This window comes from Saccopteryx leptura, chromosome 5 (genome assembly GCF_036850995.1).
Source record: "Saccopteryx leptura isolate mSacLep1 chromosome 5, mSacLep1_pri_phased_curated, whole genome shotgun sequence".
NCBI lineage: Eukaryota > Metazoa > Chordata > Mammalia > Chiroptera > Emballonuridae > Saccopteryx > Saccopteryx leptura.
The window spans coordinates 193,915,743-193,929,888 of record NC_089507.1 but is presented as its reverse complement, the minus strand read 5'-3'; the positions used below and the strand labels follow the sequence as shown (position 1 = coordinate 193,929,888).

Sequence of the window (14,146 nt, the reverse complement as noted above, 5' to 3'; positions counted from 1 at the left end):
CAGGTTGAAATGAGCCTAGATAGTTGATTGTAGAGGAAAACCATCATGTAATGGGAATACTTCTTTATTGTGTGGGTAGGGTATGAATTTCTGTTATGTTTTTATTTTCTTTTTCTATTCCAAGTGAAATGAGGGGAGATAGAGAGACAGACTCCCACATGTGCCCTTTTTACCCAGCAACCCCCTTCTGGGGTCAATGCTCTGCCCATCTGGGGCCATGATTGCAACCAAACTATTTTTAGTGCCTGAGGTCATGGCTCCACTGAACTGTTCTCACTACCTGGGTGGATGCGCTTGAACCAATCAAGCCATGGTTGTGGGAGGGGAAAAGAGATAGAGAAATGGGAGAGGGAGAGGGAGAAGTGGAGCAGATGGTTGCTTCTCCTGTGTGCCCTGACTGGGAATCGAACCCAGGACATCCACACACCGAGCCAATCCTTTACCACTGAACCAAACAGCCAGGGCCAAATTTCTATTATGTTTGAACCCCTGTATTCTTGAGTCTTTTTGTTATAGCAGCCAGCATTACTGTGACTAACACTAAAGCTCTTCTTTTTTTCTCTACCCTCATAGCACAGGGCAACCTGCTCCTTTGATGGATGGTGTGGAAGTGCTTTGCAAACTGTGAAGTGCTCTACACATGAGAAGTCTTACTGTGATCAGTGCTTTACTAATGTTTCAACACAAACCAGGCTCTTAGTCAGCTGTGTCTATGTAGCAGAAACTGATGCTAATAATTACATCTAGAGAGGGCCTGTGGCTTTGACATCAGTCTTCACACCCTTTATTCCTTGCAATCCTTACCACAATCCTGAGAGACAGGCTTTTATCTTTACTCCCATTATAAAGATGACAGAAAAGAACATGTTGAACTTGCTCAAGGCCTTGCAGCTAGCTGGTCAGGTGCCTGCGCCTGACCTTTCTCCCTTGTTGTTGGAGGAAACAATGAAGAACTATGTTAGCTCTAATCCATTCTGCACCAACTAGGCTCCAAAGGCCACCTTGGGGGATTGGAAAACAGGCTATACCCAAGGCTGCTGATGCTGGTGGTTTATAAGAAGTGTTTAAATTCCAGGCCCTACCTAGTTGAACCTGCTCACCCCAGGAATCTTTTCTTAAAAATAAGAGAGAGGCATTATTTTTTTTTTGGGGGGGGGGTTCTGCTTTGTGGTAGATTATCTGTAAAGATAGCTACCAAAGAGGCTTTCCATTCTTATTTGTGCATTTTTTATGGGTTGAATCATGTCCCACCCCCATAGATAGGTTGAATATGTTGAAGTCCTATCATCCAATACCTCAGAATATGAATTTATCTAAAGATTGGGTCTTTAGAAAGGTAACCAAGTTAAGATCAAGCCAATAGGGTAGGCCCTAATCCACCGCTGTCCATATATGAAGGGGAAATTTGGGCACAGAGTTAGGGACATGCACACAGGGAGAACTCATTTTAAGATGAAGGGGTGAAGGCAGAGATCAGGGTGATGCACCTACAAGCCAGTGAACACAAAAGTTTGCCAGCAAACCACCAGAGCCAGGAGAGAGAAACGGAATTCTCTTTCACAGAAAGAACCACCCCAGCTGACAGCTTCACCTTGGACTTCCAGCCTCTAGAACTAAAACTGTGAGATAGTAGATTTCTGTTGATTAAGCAACCCAGCTAATGGGACTTTGTTGTAACAGCCTTAGCAAACTAATGCAACATTCCACCCTTCTTGGAGTCAATTTACCCTCTCTTTGAATCTGGGCTGGCTTTGTGACTTTCTGTAGCCAATAGAATGTGGCAGAAATCATGAATGGGTAGTTTTGGGCCTATGTGTTAAGATGCTTGGCAGCTTCCACTGTTAATCTCTGTGAAGCCAGGCTGCCATGTTGTGCGGAAGTCTAGGCTATCCTGCGGGAGACATCATGTGGAGAGAGAAGCCATTCACATTACTTTAGCCCAGACAAGCTTCCTGCTGGTGTCCTTAGTCAGCATCACATGCAGCAAAAGAATTGTCTTGCTGAGCTCAGTCAATGCAGAGAGTTGTGAGAAATAAGAAATTATTATTGTTTTAAGCCACTAAGTTTTGAGGGTGGTTTGTTGGGTAGCAATAGACAACTGAAATGTATTGGCAAGTATGACAGCGCCACTGTTGTTTCTAAAGGCATATGCCTCCAGTACCATCCCTGCTACCACCCTCCTTGGATTCTGGGTGATGCTTGTGTGTCTTCACAGTGCTTACTTCTTCTCCTCCTCCTCCTCCTCCTCCTCCTTCTTTCTTCTTCTTCTTCTTCTTCTTCTTCTTCTTCTTCTTCTTCTTCTTCTTCTTCTTCTTCTTCTTCTTCTTCTTCTTCTTCTTCTTCTTCCTCCTCCTCCTCCTCCTCCTCCTTCTCTTCTTCTCCTTCTTCTTCTTCTTCTTCTTCTTCTTCTTCTTCTTCTTCTTCTTCTTCTTCTTCTTCTTCTTCTTCTTCTTCTTCTTCTTCTTCGTCGTGACAGAGACAGACAGAGAGAGGGACAGATAGGGACAGACAGACAGGAAGGGGAGAGAGATGAGAAGCATCAATTCTTTGTTGTGGCACCTTAGTTGTTCATTGATTCCTTTCTCATATGTGCCTTGACCTGAAGGCTACAGTAGACTGAGTAATCCCTTGCTCAAGCCAGCGACCTTGGGCTCAAGCTGGTGAGCCTTGCTCAAACCAGATGAGCCTGCACTCAAGAAGGCGACTTTGAGGTTTCGAACCTGGGTTCTCTGCGTCCCAGTCCAATACTCTATCCACTGCGCCACCGCCTGGTCAGGCCTCACATTGCTTACTTTTACATAAAAGTCTTCAGGGGTGCACCTAACTTCAGGCCTGGATATACCAACACTCAGCTGCAGAAAAGACTGGGAAAGAATGTTTTTTGGCTTTGTAGTAGGGGTGCAAGATTTGTGACATGTAAAGCTCCCCCAACATAGAAGGACGTTCAAAAGGTACTGGGCATCCCAGAAACATGATGAAGGCCTTCAACAATGGCCTCCAAAAATATAATATTTACTGTGTGCTTGGCACACAGCTTAATTCCATTCACCATCTAATTGTAAACAGTACTCTGATATCACCCTTCCTTACTCTCTATCCTTGTGGTTTGGATGGGACTGATGCCAGGGTTGGATATGTGATTCAGGCCCAAATAATGATGTGTGATCCAATCAGAGCCAATTCTGAGTAACCTTGACTTTTTGCTAGGACAGTTGAAAGAAACGAAGACTTAGGCTGTGAGGATGGAGCCTAGAGCTGCTGGCAGCCGTCTTGCTGCTGCGAGGTGTGGAAATGAGGGAGGAGGAGAGGAAGACAGTCTTGAGGATATTTTTTGAGCCTCTTGGTACCCAGGTAAGTCATACCATTAGAATCTTCTGTTGCGTGAACATATACATTTCCTGTTTGCTTATACCAACCTAATTTGAGTAGATTCTCATTCTTTGTAATCAGTCAAGACCACCATATCTATATATTAATTTTCTTATTTAATTTCATGACAACTCTTTGGAACAGGTATTATTCATTAACCCATTTTATAGACGAGGATACTGAAGCACAGAGAGGCCACACGGAGGCAGAATCCAGTCCTAGGAAATGTAATCCTGGGAGCCCACTCATAAACATTCTGTTCTCCTTGGTGATGGGGCAGGATTCACAGAGGAGCGCATAACATTTAATCTAAAGTTTAGCTCCAGGGGACAGAGGGGTTTGTCAAGGGCAGGGAGAAAGGCTTCTAGGTGGAGGGAATAGCTTGGACAATGATAAGGCATTTTCTACTAAAAAGAAACCTCACCAGCAATTCACCATTTATGTACCCTGTGGCCTATTGTGGAGGACAGACTACTCCATGGTGTGACTATTAACAGACTCACCAGCTAGATCCAGGCCAGAACAGGGATTGATTACCAAAAATCCCCTAAAAGACTGTTTAATTTACCCTTCCCAGTGCCCCAGGTGTGCTGATTTGTGGAACAGTCCCTTGTCTTCACAAGCACATAAGGCATATCCCTCCATCTGGAGGAGTCACGAACCTGTCCTTTCATTCATCCTGCTGGTTTCTCTATCAGTCTTTGGGCCTGCCATGAAGCGAGATGCTTGCTACCCACGGCCTCTTGCTGATGCCCAACCTCAGCCTCCCATGTAAGTTCCTTGTTCTTGCCCAGGAAATTATCCCAACACCCCATTTAGTCCCTTCTGCCAGGAAGCATCAAAGCCATTACGGCAGGGACACCTTGTCCTCCTGGCCTCTGAACTGGTGAAGGCCTATGCTCTGCGTGGGGGTCTGATGGGTTCACTGTGGAGTCTGGGCTAGGTGGGGCACCTCCTTCAGTCTGAAAGACAGTTCAGGACAGGAACCTGGATTCCACTGAAGGCTTGCACGCCTTGGACTGGGTCTCTCTGCCCAGGAGGCCCTGAAGATGCTTACAGGGCTAAACAGAATAAAATTGTCAGAGATCAGGGGCTCTCTGCTCCCCTCTCCCTTAAACTAGAGCAAATGAAAAATGGTACAAGGAACCAGAGTAGTGATTGCAGAATCTCAAATAGAAAACAAATAATTTGCAAACAATTCTGATTTTTTTAAAAAGAAAAACCAAAAGTGAACCTCACATCTGTATTAGCTTCTGTTTTACTAAATCAAAGATGAGACAGTGGGTACCAGTAAAGTATATTTTCTTAAAGAGGCCATTGTACCCACGGGTGTGGATTCTGAGTGCCCCACCACCCACTACTGTTGCGGGTTTGAGATAGATTCTAGGACGCGGGGTGGGGGCGTGGAGTGGAGGGTACGGCAGCGCTGCTGGGAGAATATGAAATTGGGGTGGGTCTTGAGGACGAGCCTTCTGACCCCGGCGGAGGGTCTGCGGTAGTGAAGGCAGCTCCAGGAGAAAGAGTGCCTTTTCCTTTGAATGGGACGTACTGAACTCCGTGGGTAAACTGAGGCCTGCGTCCTGACTCTGCCAGTCGCTTGGCAGGTAGCCTCGACCCTACTATACGCGCAGTACAGGACCGGCAAGGCTGGGTCGGCTACTTCTTTCGGGGATGGGTGGGGATGTTTGGCGCCCAGCTTGATCGGGAGAGGGGGCGTGGGGCCCCGGTGGGGATCGCTGGGCCGGGGACCCGAGGCTGGGGCACAGCGGTCCGAGTCTCCGGCGGTCGCCAGTTTCCCCGCCCCTGGCAAGGCGGGGCCGGGGAGGGGCCGGGCGCGTCCCCGCCCGGAGGCGGAGCGGGGGCCGGGCCGGAGCGGACCGGGCGGGGTGGGCCGGGGACGCGAGGCGGAGCGGGGCCCCATACAGGCCGCGGCGGCTGGCTCGGGCCCCTACGGTCCCGGTGGCGGCTGGAGGAGGAAGCCAGGCGGCTGAAGGAGGGGCGGCGGAGGAGGCCGAGGCTGGAGCGCCGTTCGCCGCAGACTCACTTCCCCGGCTCAGCAGGGAAAGGTATGGTGCGCCGGCTCTCCGGCCCTGGTCCCCGGCGCCCGGTCCTCGCTCGGGGGCAGGCAGGGGGCTGCGGCCGCCGCGGGAAGGTGAGGGGCCCGGAGCAGCCCGAGGCTGGGTCGTTCCAGGGCTCCGGCGGCCCGCGCGGCGCTCGGGCTCTCGGGTTGGGTACGCGGCGTTCCCAGAGGCTCTTGGAGAGCGGTGGGCACCGCGCCCCCTTCGCCCGCGCTGGGAGAGGCGGTGGTCGGGCCCAGGGGTCGGTGATCCCGAGAGGAGGCTGTACGGGCCCGGCGAGCGTGCCAGGGTGGAGGACAGGCCGGACCTCGGGGGCTGCGTGCGGCGGGGGAGCGCCCCGGGCGCCTGGCGGGCGCGCTCCGTGGGCGCAGACAAAGCCGGGCGCCGACGCCCCGCGACGACTGGGGCCGCTCAGAGGGTGGTCGCTGGGAGAGAAGAGAAGGATCCGAGGCGACGGCCGGGACAGCAGAGAGGCTGGGCCGCCTTCCCGTGGTCGTCCGGGTGGTCCACTCTGGGGGCGCCGGACAGGGTGGGGAGCAGCTCTCTCCTATGGGCCAACTCTGGGCTCACCCACTGCGCTGGGGCTTGGCGAGAGCCAGGCTCAGAAAAGGGTAGTGTGTTGGAGGGCTCATTTAGGGGGAGGGCGGAGGGAGGCCTCTGTACTGGGGTGGGGGCTTGGGCTTTGGCGTTTGGTGGACCTCCCTCCGAGCTTACACCAGCAAAAGGGCACGATGATGAGGTAAGTCCTGGGGCTGACACGTATGGTAAGATGTGTCCACAGGTTGTTTGCAGAAGCTGCAGGTAGTGGCACACCGTGTCACCCATGGCAGGGCCACTTGGCCAAGCAGTGAAACAAGGTGGGTGCCCCAGGGGTCATTGGAGTGGGTTCGCAGAGAGGGATGGGTAGGCGTGCATCTGAAAGTGTATGCAGTGAAGGCCCCACATCTGCATTCTGTTGCCTTCCTCCCTTCCTGCCCCTTCTCACTGGTGAGGGGCATGAAGCATCCAATTCCTGCCACAGGCCCATGCCTCCACTTGGGCTCTAAGATGCTCAACTCTCTGTCCCCCATTCTTCAATTACTTCCTCTCTCTCCAGAGTTGCAAGTGGCCTCTCCTCCCTGCTTCCCCCAGATCTTTCATGCAGTGTAAGAACCCGCTTTGGCGCCCTCCATCCCACCCCATATTTCAGAGTCCCCTCTTCGCCTTCACCCTTCACTCTCGCTCAGCAGCAGACCGCTTCTCGCAGGAAAGCTTCTCCAGAGAGCTGCCTGTGCCTGCCCCTTAGGAGCACATCGCTGGGGCTCCTCAGCCCACTCCACCTGGCTGCTGTCCCACCACTTCACCGAAACTGCCCCGTCCCCTCCTCCTCGCCGGTCCATGTCTCCAGTGACTCCACTCCCCCACAAACAGGTCTTCCTTCACCTCCCTTGGTCATGTTGATCATTTTCTCCTTCTAGAACCACTAATCTCTCTTGGCTTCTCTTGGTTTTCTTCTCTTTCCTTGGCTAGCCCTTCCTTAGTCTTCTTTGGGGACAACTTCACTCAACTTTGTTGGAGGATCTCAGGGCTCTGTCCTCAGTTCCTTCTTCTCCCTTGACTCCCTTCTGTTTACCTACACTCCCCTCCCCAAGCTCTCATTCTTTCTTAGGACTTTTAAAATCAAGCATTCATTTACAAATGTAAATCTGAAATGTATATCATTTTATTTCTTATGCTTTTAAGTAGCAAATTTTATCTCTAGCCTCTTTATCCAACCACCCATGTGATATATAGTATCCTGGGTATATCATAGGTATGAAAAACTTCATATGAACGAGACAGAACCCTGACTATGCTTCCCAAGCATGATCCTTCACAGGCCTTCTCATCTCAGTAAACCCACCCAGCTTTAAAGACAGGAAACCAGGTGGCATCAGCTCCTCCCTTTGCCTCCCTTCCCACACCCAGCCAAACAGCAAATCCTTTTGGTTCTTTCTGCAAAATCTATCTCAGGCAAGTTCGTCAAGCTCTGACTCCACTGCCACCACCCTAGGGTACTGCCCCAGGCTAAGCCACCTTTTATGTCTTGCCTGAATGCTGCAGTAATTGCTACCTGTTACTGTAAGTCCTCATTTGCTCTCCTCACATTTAACAGAAAAGTATTTAGAAAAATATTGATTAGATAATCTCATTCTCTAAAGCCCTCTATAGCTCCCTATTGCACTTGGAATAAAATTTCAAAGCTTCCCCTGGCCTTTGAGACCCTTCATGATCTGGCCATCTCTGACTCTCTCCAGCTTTATCTTGTCCCTTTGCGTGCTTCCTGATGGCCACATCTGAATCATTTTGCTTTGAGTATCCCAAGCCCTCTTCTGCCCCAGCGCCTTTGCTTGTGCTGTTTTCTCTGCCTGGAATGTTCTTCCAGGGTTTTCTGCTGAGCTGGCTTGGCTACTTCTTATTTTATGGGTCTCAACTTAAATCTGCCTCCCTCAAATGCCTTCCCGATCTTGGTAGAAGGCCCCTTTCCACCCCATAATTCATCATAGCACCTGTTTAATTTTCTTCATTATATTTACCACGGCCCATAACCATTTGTTACAATTATCTTTTTATATTGCCTGGCTGGAACGTTGATTGAATGGTGCACGGCTGTATCTGGAGCATCTGCACAGTGCCTGGCACATAGCTGCCGCTCAGGAAATCTGGAGCCAGGTGGCAAGGTCAGGGCTGGGCTAGGCAGCAAGAGGTGGGTACTGCAGCCAGTGCAGGAACACCCTTTCAACCTCAAGTGACCCTGAAGATTTTTATTTTCTTTCCACAAAAGTAGTTGTGCAAATGGCTGCAGGAATCTGAGGGGGCCAGTGGGAGTGAGAAAGGGAAGTGGAGAAGGCACAAGTGTCTTGAAGAGAGGCCTGTATGCCTAGCGGGAGGTTAGGGGGTTGGGGGATATAGAGTCTGTATGGGTTGCTGTGGGTTGGGGATAAATGATTTCCTTTGCTCTCTTTGAGAGAAATCTAGGCTGTGTGTTCGCTAACTCAGGAGATAGAGGCAGTCTGGGCAGCTGGGGACTCATTTCAGGCGACTCCGTTGGGTGGGTGCTGGGTGCCCATTCCCGAGAGGCAGAGAGTTAAAAGGGTGGAACAATCTGGGGCTGGCGGTCTGTTAGACCCTGGTCCTTCCACCCTCTTTGCACAGAGGAGCCAGCTGAAAATTCAGTTGTGTGGCTGTTGCTCCCAGAATGGAGGGCCAAGGCCCAGGGGACGTCAGATCTGGGAGAGAGAGGAGCTGGGCCCTGGACAGGCAGACTGGTGATGGACCACGGTGATACTGTGAGGTGACTGCCAGCACTCAGGGTTAGGGGCCAGATCTAGAGTTGGGCTGGCATGCCTAAGGAAGGCCTTCACCTGGGATAGGTGGGAGCAAGGAGGGTATCCTGGGTGGGGAATCAGGCAGAGGCTAAGAGGCTGGTCCGGGGCCCTGCTGTATTCACTGGGTGCCAGGCCGTGTTCTCAGGACTTTGCAGATATTAACTACTTTAATCCTCTTAACAGCTCTTTCAGGTAGGTCTTATTCCATTTTATAGATGGGAAGACTGAGGCATAGTCATTCAATGAATGCAGTAGTGACAGAATAAGATTTTGAACGCTGGCAGCCTGGCTCTGGATTCCATGCTCTAAACCAGTGGTCCCCAACCTTTTTGGGGCCATGGACCAGTTTAATGTCAGAAAATATTTTCACGGACCGGCCTTTAGGGTGGGACGGATAAATGTATCACATGACCGAGACAAACGTCAAGAGTGAGTCTTAGATGGATGTAACAGAGGGAATCTGGTCATTTTTAAAAAATAAAACATCATTCAGACTTAAATATAAATAAAATGGAAATAATGTAAGTTATTTATTCTTTCTCTGCGGACCGGTACCAAATGGCCCACGGACTGGTACCGGTCCGCGGCCCGGGGGGTTGGGGACCACTGCTGTAAACCACCTCACTCTACCGTTTCTCTCCCACCTGTCAGATAGGTTGCAGCTGAAGTTCTTAACAAATAAGTGGTTTTCCAGACTTGTAGGGTGACGTGCGGACTGCATGTCTTGGGGACCGGGGAAGTAGGAAAGGAATCGTAACCTCTAAGGTAGAAGGGATCCTCGCTCGGTGAGCTTCTCGGCTCCATGTCCTACCTTTCCTTCCAGGAAGGACTCGGGCCGGGTTGAGGAGTTGGGCATCATATATCCTGTGATTCTGGGGGAGGGTCACCTTCTTGTGGTATAAAAACAGCTCCCTGCTTGAGATACCACCATTAGAATGCCACCCGCTGGGTTCAGCATCGTCTCACTGCCTTTTTCAGCTGCCTCTGGAGAGCCCAAGGAGGTCAGGTAGGGGCTCTTCAGACAAACTGGTTGGTTTTGGATTCCATCTAGAACGTTGTGATGGAGAGCTTCAGACTTGGCCTGGGGAAACCTGCGTGCGGGTCAGGGTAGGACTGGGTCAAATATAGGAGTTGAGCTGAGGAAACAGAGAAATGGGACCTGAAAAGAGCTTTAATCCACTTCACTGTTGGCCCTGTCCTTACTTCTTTTTGTCTATCTGGAAAATGGGATTAGAGAGGTTTTCTTCCCTTTGCTCCCCAGAGGTTGTGGAAACAGGGAAATCCTAAAGGATGCATGTCTGAGTGCCTTCTTGCAGACCCAGTATGAAGGAGGACTTCCCGTGGGACACCAGCTCCGAAGAACTGGGCCAGGGAGGAGGGAGCCAGGAGGAGGGTGTGACATCCATGTCTTGCAAGGCTTTCCTGTTTGGTCATAAGAGGCCTCTGGGCAGGTGACTTGGCCTTCTAGGGGCCTGGCTAGTTGGCCAAGCAGGGGTTTGCTGACCACACAGGGATGGAGTCCCTGTTTCAATTTCTGAGCTCCGGAGTTTAAGGGATCTGTTCATCCATCTTGGCAGATCCTGCCAGCCCTCCAGGAAAAAAGGGAGGCAGCAGAGTTGGTGGCATTTTCTTCTGTATTTTGGGAAACTGAGGCACAGAACAAGCACATGGCTGCTAGAAGCTCCCCAGGCCTGTGGCTCTGGGGAGTGCCCCTTTCTGGCAGGGAGTATGCAGGAGGCTTATCCATGCTGCCCGAGTCCTTGTCTGCTGGTCTAAGGTGATAGCTGTGGCCAAGTCAGAGGCCGGCCGGCAGGAGCCGAGAGCGGACTTCTTGGCAATGGATGGGGCCTTGTTACCCTCAGGCATCATTTGGCATCTCCTATGCCGCAGTCCGGTACTTACAACCACTGGGAACACAGGACAGGATCCCCACTTTCCAGGAAATAAGAGTGAGCCATGCTGGGTGTGATATAATGAAGTACAGTTCAGATCAGCTTCTTCAAGGAGGTAGTGCTTTTATAGGGTCCTGAAGTCCTGAGACGCTTTGGCCAACAGATGAAGAGGTGGCACCCCCAAGGGGGAGGCGGAGCCCAGGCCTGGAGAAGTGTGTTGAAGGCAGGTTGGGGAAGGCCTTGACTGCCAAGCTGCCGAGTCTGGACTCGATTCATTAGGCCCCAGGAAGCTACCGGTGGTTATAGGTCTCAGGTGCAATGACTTGATTAGAACAGTAGTCTATAAAAGTGCATCTCAAACTCCAAAATACAGTGGGTCAGCTGAGAAGTTTGTTAAAATGCATGTTCTAATTCAGCAGGTCTAGGGTGGGGCCTGAGATTCCACATTTCTAACAAGCTCCTGGGTGGTGTGACGCAGTTAGTCCACGGGCCATCTTTGTGTAGCAAGAGTTGAGATTGTGGGGGGCCAGGCAGGGGCAGGGATAAGCACAGGTCAGATGGGACCTGGAACTGGTCAAGGGGACCATCCAGGCTCCTGTGGACTCTGTTGGGGAAGGTGTGGGGACTACCTCTGTGGGGGGCTGAGGGAGAGGCAGGGAAGAGGGGAGAGTGTAGAGAGAGCAGGATTTAGGATGCTGGGAGTAGGGCTGGGTGAGGGGGTCTCTGGGGGCTTTGGTCTCAAGCCAGGAACCAAGCCTGATTTCTAGGGTGTCTGGCAGTGATAAGCTCCCAAGACCAGGAGGGTGTCTTAGGTGACTGCCCCGGGGCAGGGTGACATGCGGGTGTCATGTGGGCATCTTATCTCGGCCCACAGCTGAGCCTGGCCCTGTGGGTAGCCAATCTGGGGTGAGCACTCTTCCTCCATCCAGGGTTGGCCCAAGGAGATTGGGGAGACAGCCGACTTCAGCCCCAGACATAACATCTAAAAGCCCCCAGAGCCTCCCTAGCTGCCGAGCCACCCCCCGAGCAGGGGCAGCGTCCCCTGCCCTGGCCTGCGAGAGTCCTTGTAGCCACCGCCAATGGTTACGTGAGCCGCTGCTATTGGGGTCTTCTACCACTGGGCCCCTTCCCCGGTGCACCTGGAAGTGAGGAGGCCTAGATGTTTCTCTCTGCTCTGCCCCTGGCTGGGCCACTACAGGCAAGTGTCTGCTTTCCTTTGGGGCCTTGGTTTCCTGTAAATGGAGGAATTCAGAACTCTTACTGGGGACAGGGGAGGAGGTCACAGGGTTTGTTGGGTAGGCCACTGCTTCTTCCTAGAAAGGCAACTGAATACATTTTAATTTTGGTTTAATATTAAAACTTGTGCCTGACCAGGCGGTAGCGCAGTGGATAGAGCATTGGACTGGGATGCGGAGGACCCAGGTTCAAGACCCTGAGGTGGCCAGCTTGAGCGCGGGCTCATCTGGTTTGAGCAAGGCTCACCAGCTTGGACCCAAGGTCGCTGGCTTGAGCAAGGGGTTACTCGGTCTGCTGTAGGCACATGGTCAAGGCACATATGAGAAAGCAATCAATGAACAACTAAGGTACTGCAACAAAAAACTAATGATTGATGCTTCTCATCTCTCTCCATTTCTGTCTGTCTGTCCCTATCTATTTCTCTCTCTGACTCTCTCTGTGTCTCTGTAAAAAAAAAAAAAAAAAAAAATTCCCAGGTTGAAAACTTGCATGGAGTAGAATGAGCAATTTGCATGGAAGAACTGTCCAGTGTGTTTTGGGGGCCCCCAAGGCCCTTTGCTCTCTGGGCTGGGCATGGGCTGGGGTGCAATAGCTGAGGGACTGGCCAGATAAGGTCCCTTAGACCCTGGCAGGAGGGTTGTCAGTCACCTCCCCAAAGAAAGGTGGAAAGGTTCTGCAGCCCTGAGGAAGCTAAGAGGGGCTCTCAGGCCGAATTCCCCAAATGTCCCACCCTGCTTAAAAGGACGCAGGGCCCAGTGCCTGCCTGTGTGCCCACTGCTGTTCCAGGCTGTCCTGAGGAGGTGGGAGGCGGTGGCATTTCTCAAAGACTCTTCTGAGAAACTTCAAAGGTTCAGGGGACCAATCAGGGTAGAAACTGGCAAATCCACTGCCACCATGTGGGAGAGTCAGAATGCTTTTTAAGAGAATTAAAGGCTCTTACAAGTCTTGCAGAAAAGAAACCATTTGGTGTCTCCCAAATGATTTGACTATGGAAATCTTTTTTATTTTATTTTAAGATTTCCTAATAATACCCTGCTGACCAGGAAAACACCTGGTGGGAAGGGCTGAGGTGGAAATCTGCTCCATGAGAGGCTACGAGCGTGGGTAGCGCCCAGGTGTAGAGGTGCTGGGGAGGGAGGGAAGGACGGATGGATAGCTTCCTGGGGGAGGTGGACTTGTGGGACGGGTACCATCTGGACAGTCAGTGGAAGAAAAGGGCACCTCAGAGGGAGGGGTGGCCTGGAGGCGCCTGGGGCCCAGACACAGCTCCAGGTTCTCATGGCAACAGCTCTGCCTCCCTGGGAGGACCTGTCTGGTGCCTAGAACCCAACGTAGCCAGGCCTGGGTCTGTAGGATTCCGGGAGTGCCTTCCACCCCACCGCCCCTGCCGTGTCCTTGCTCTAGAAGTTCTCTCCCAGCCACTCATCTCGGAGAGTGAGGTTGTGACCTCTGGGCAAGAAGCTAAACCTCTTGGTACCTCAGTTTCTTCATTTGAACTGTGGGAATAATATTATTTCCCTTGTGGGGTTGCTGTGATAATTGAATACCTGTAGGCTGCCCTTAGTGTAATTGACATGGCTACAGGTGGTGTCTTCAGGAAGGACCGAGGGAAGGGTACAGCGGTGGGGGGCATGAGTGGCACAAAGGCCAGCAGAGAGCATGGTGAGGCTTGGGGTGGGTCCTGATTAGACCAGAGGAGTGATCTTTAGAGGAGAAGGAAGAGGGAGGGTAAGGGTAGCCAGGACTGACTTCCTGGAGCCGTGACCCGCAGGATGGGGAGATGGGCAGAAGGAGGAGATTTCACAGGTTGCTTTGAGCCCCAGGGAACTAGTCTGGGTGTGGGAGTCAGAGGGTTTGGAGGGTGGGTATAGGAGACAGGCGAGCTGAGGGCAGGGAGGCGGGGTCAGGGACCTGCCTTCACTCATTAGGCCGTGGGGAGCCATCAGCGGTTTTTGAGAAGGGCAGTGGTTTGATCAGATCAGCGTTTTAGTGGGAAAGGTAGCGGGGCTGTGACGGTGGGCTGAGGTGCAGACAGCCCTCTCCCCAGGACTGGGCTTCCTTACTGAGGAGTTATGCCCCTTCACAAAGCATGGCGGCAGGGTGGGGGGTAGGCAGGTTGCTTATTTGACCCTTATCCTCAGATTCTCAGAGTTCTGAGTCATTTTCCCCAAAAGGTTGGGAATCTCATCCTGTTGCCTTCCTGGAAGGGGTGTTGCAAGTGTCA

The 14,146-nt window shown here is 51.8% G+C and overlaps 1 protein-coding gene across 2 annotated transcripts in view; it reads left to right on the top strand.

Annotated features, from left to right (window-relative positions):
* The first annotated feature begins 5,250 nt into the window (after nt 1-5,250).
* Nucleotides 5,251-14,146, top strand: part of SMOX (spermine oxidase) — a 34,427-nt gene continuing 25,531 nt past the window's right edge. Inside the window, exon 1 of one of the 2 annotated variants that reach the window (XM_066387282.1) lies at nt 5,251-5,435. The gene's annotated coding sequence lies outside the window, so the exon portion shown is untranslated. The remainder of the gene's footprint in view (nt 5,436-14,146) is intronic. The other variant, XM_066387283.1, reaches the window with a different exon arrangement.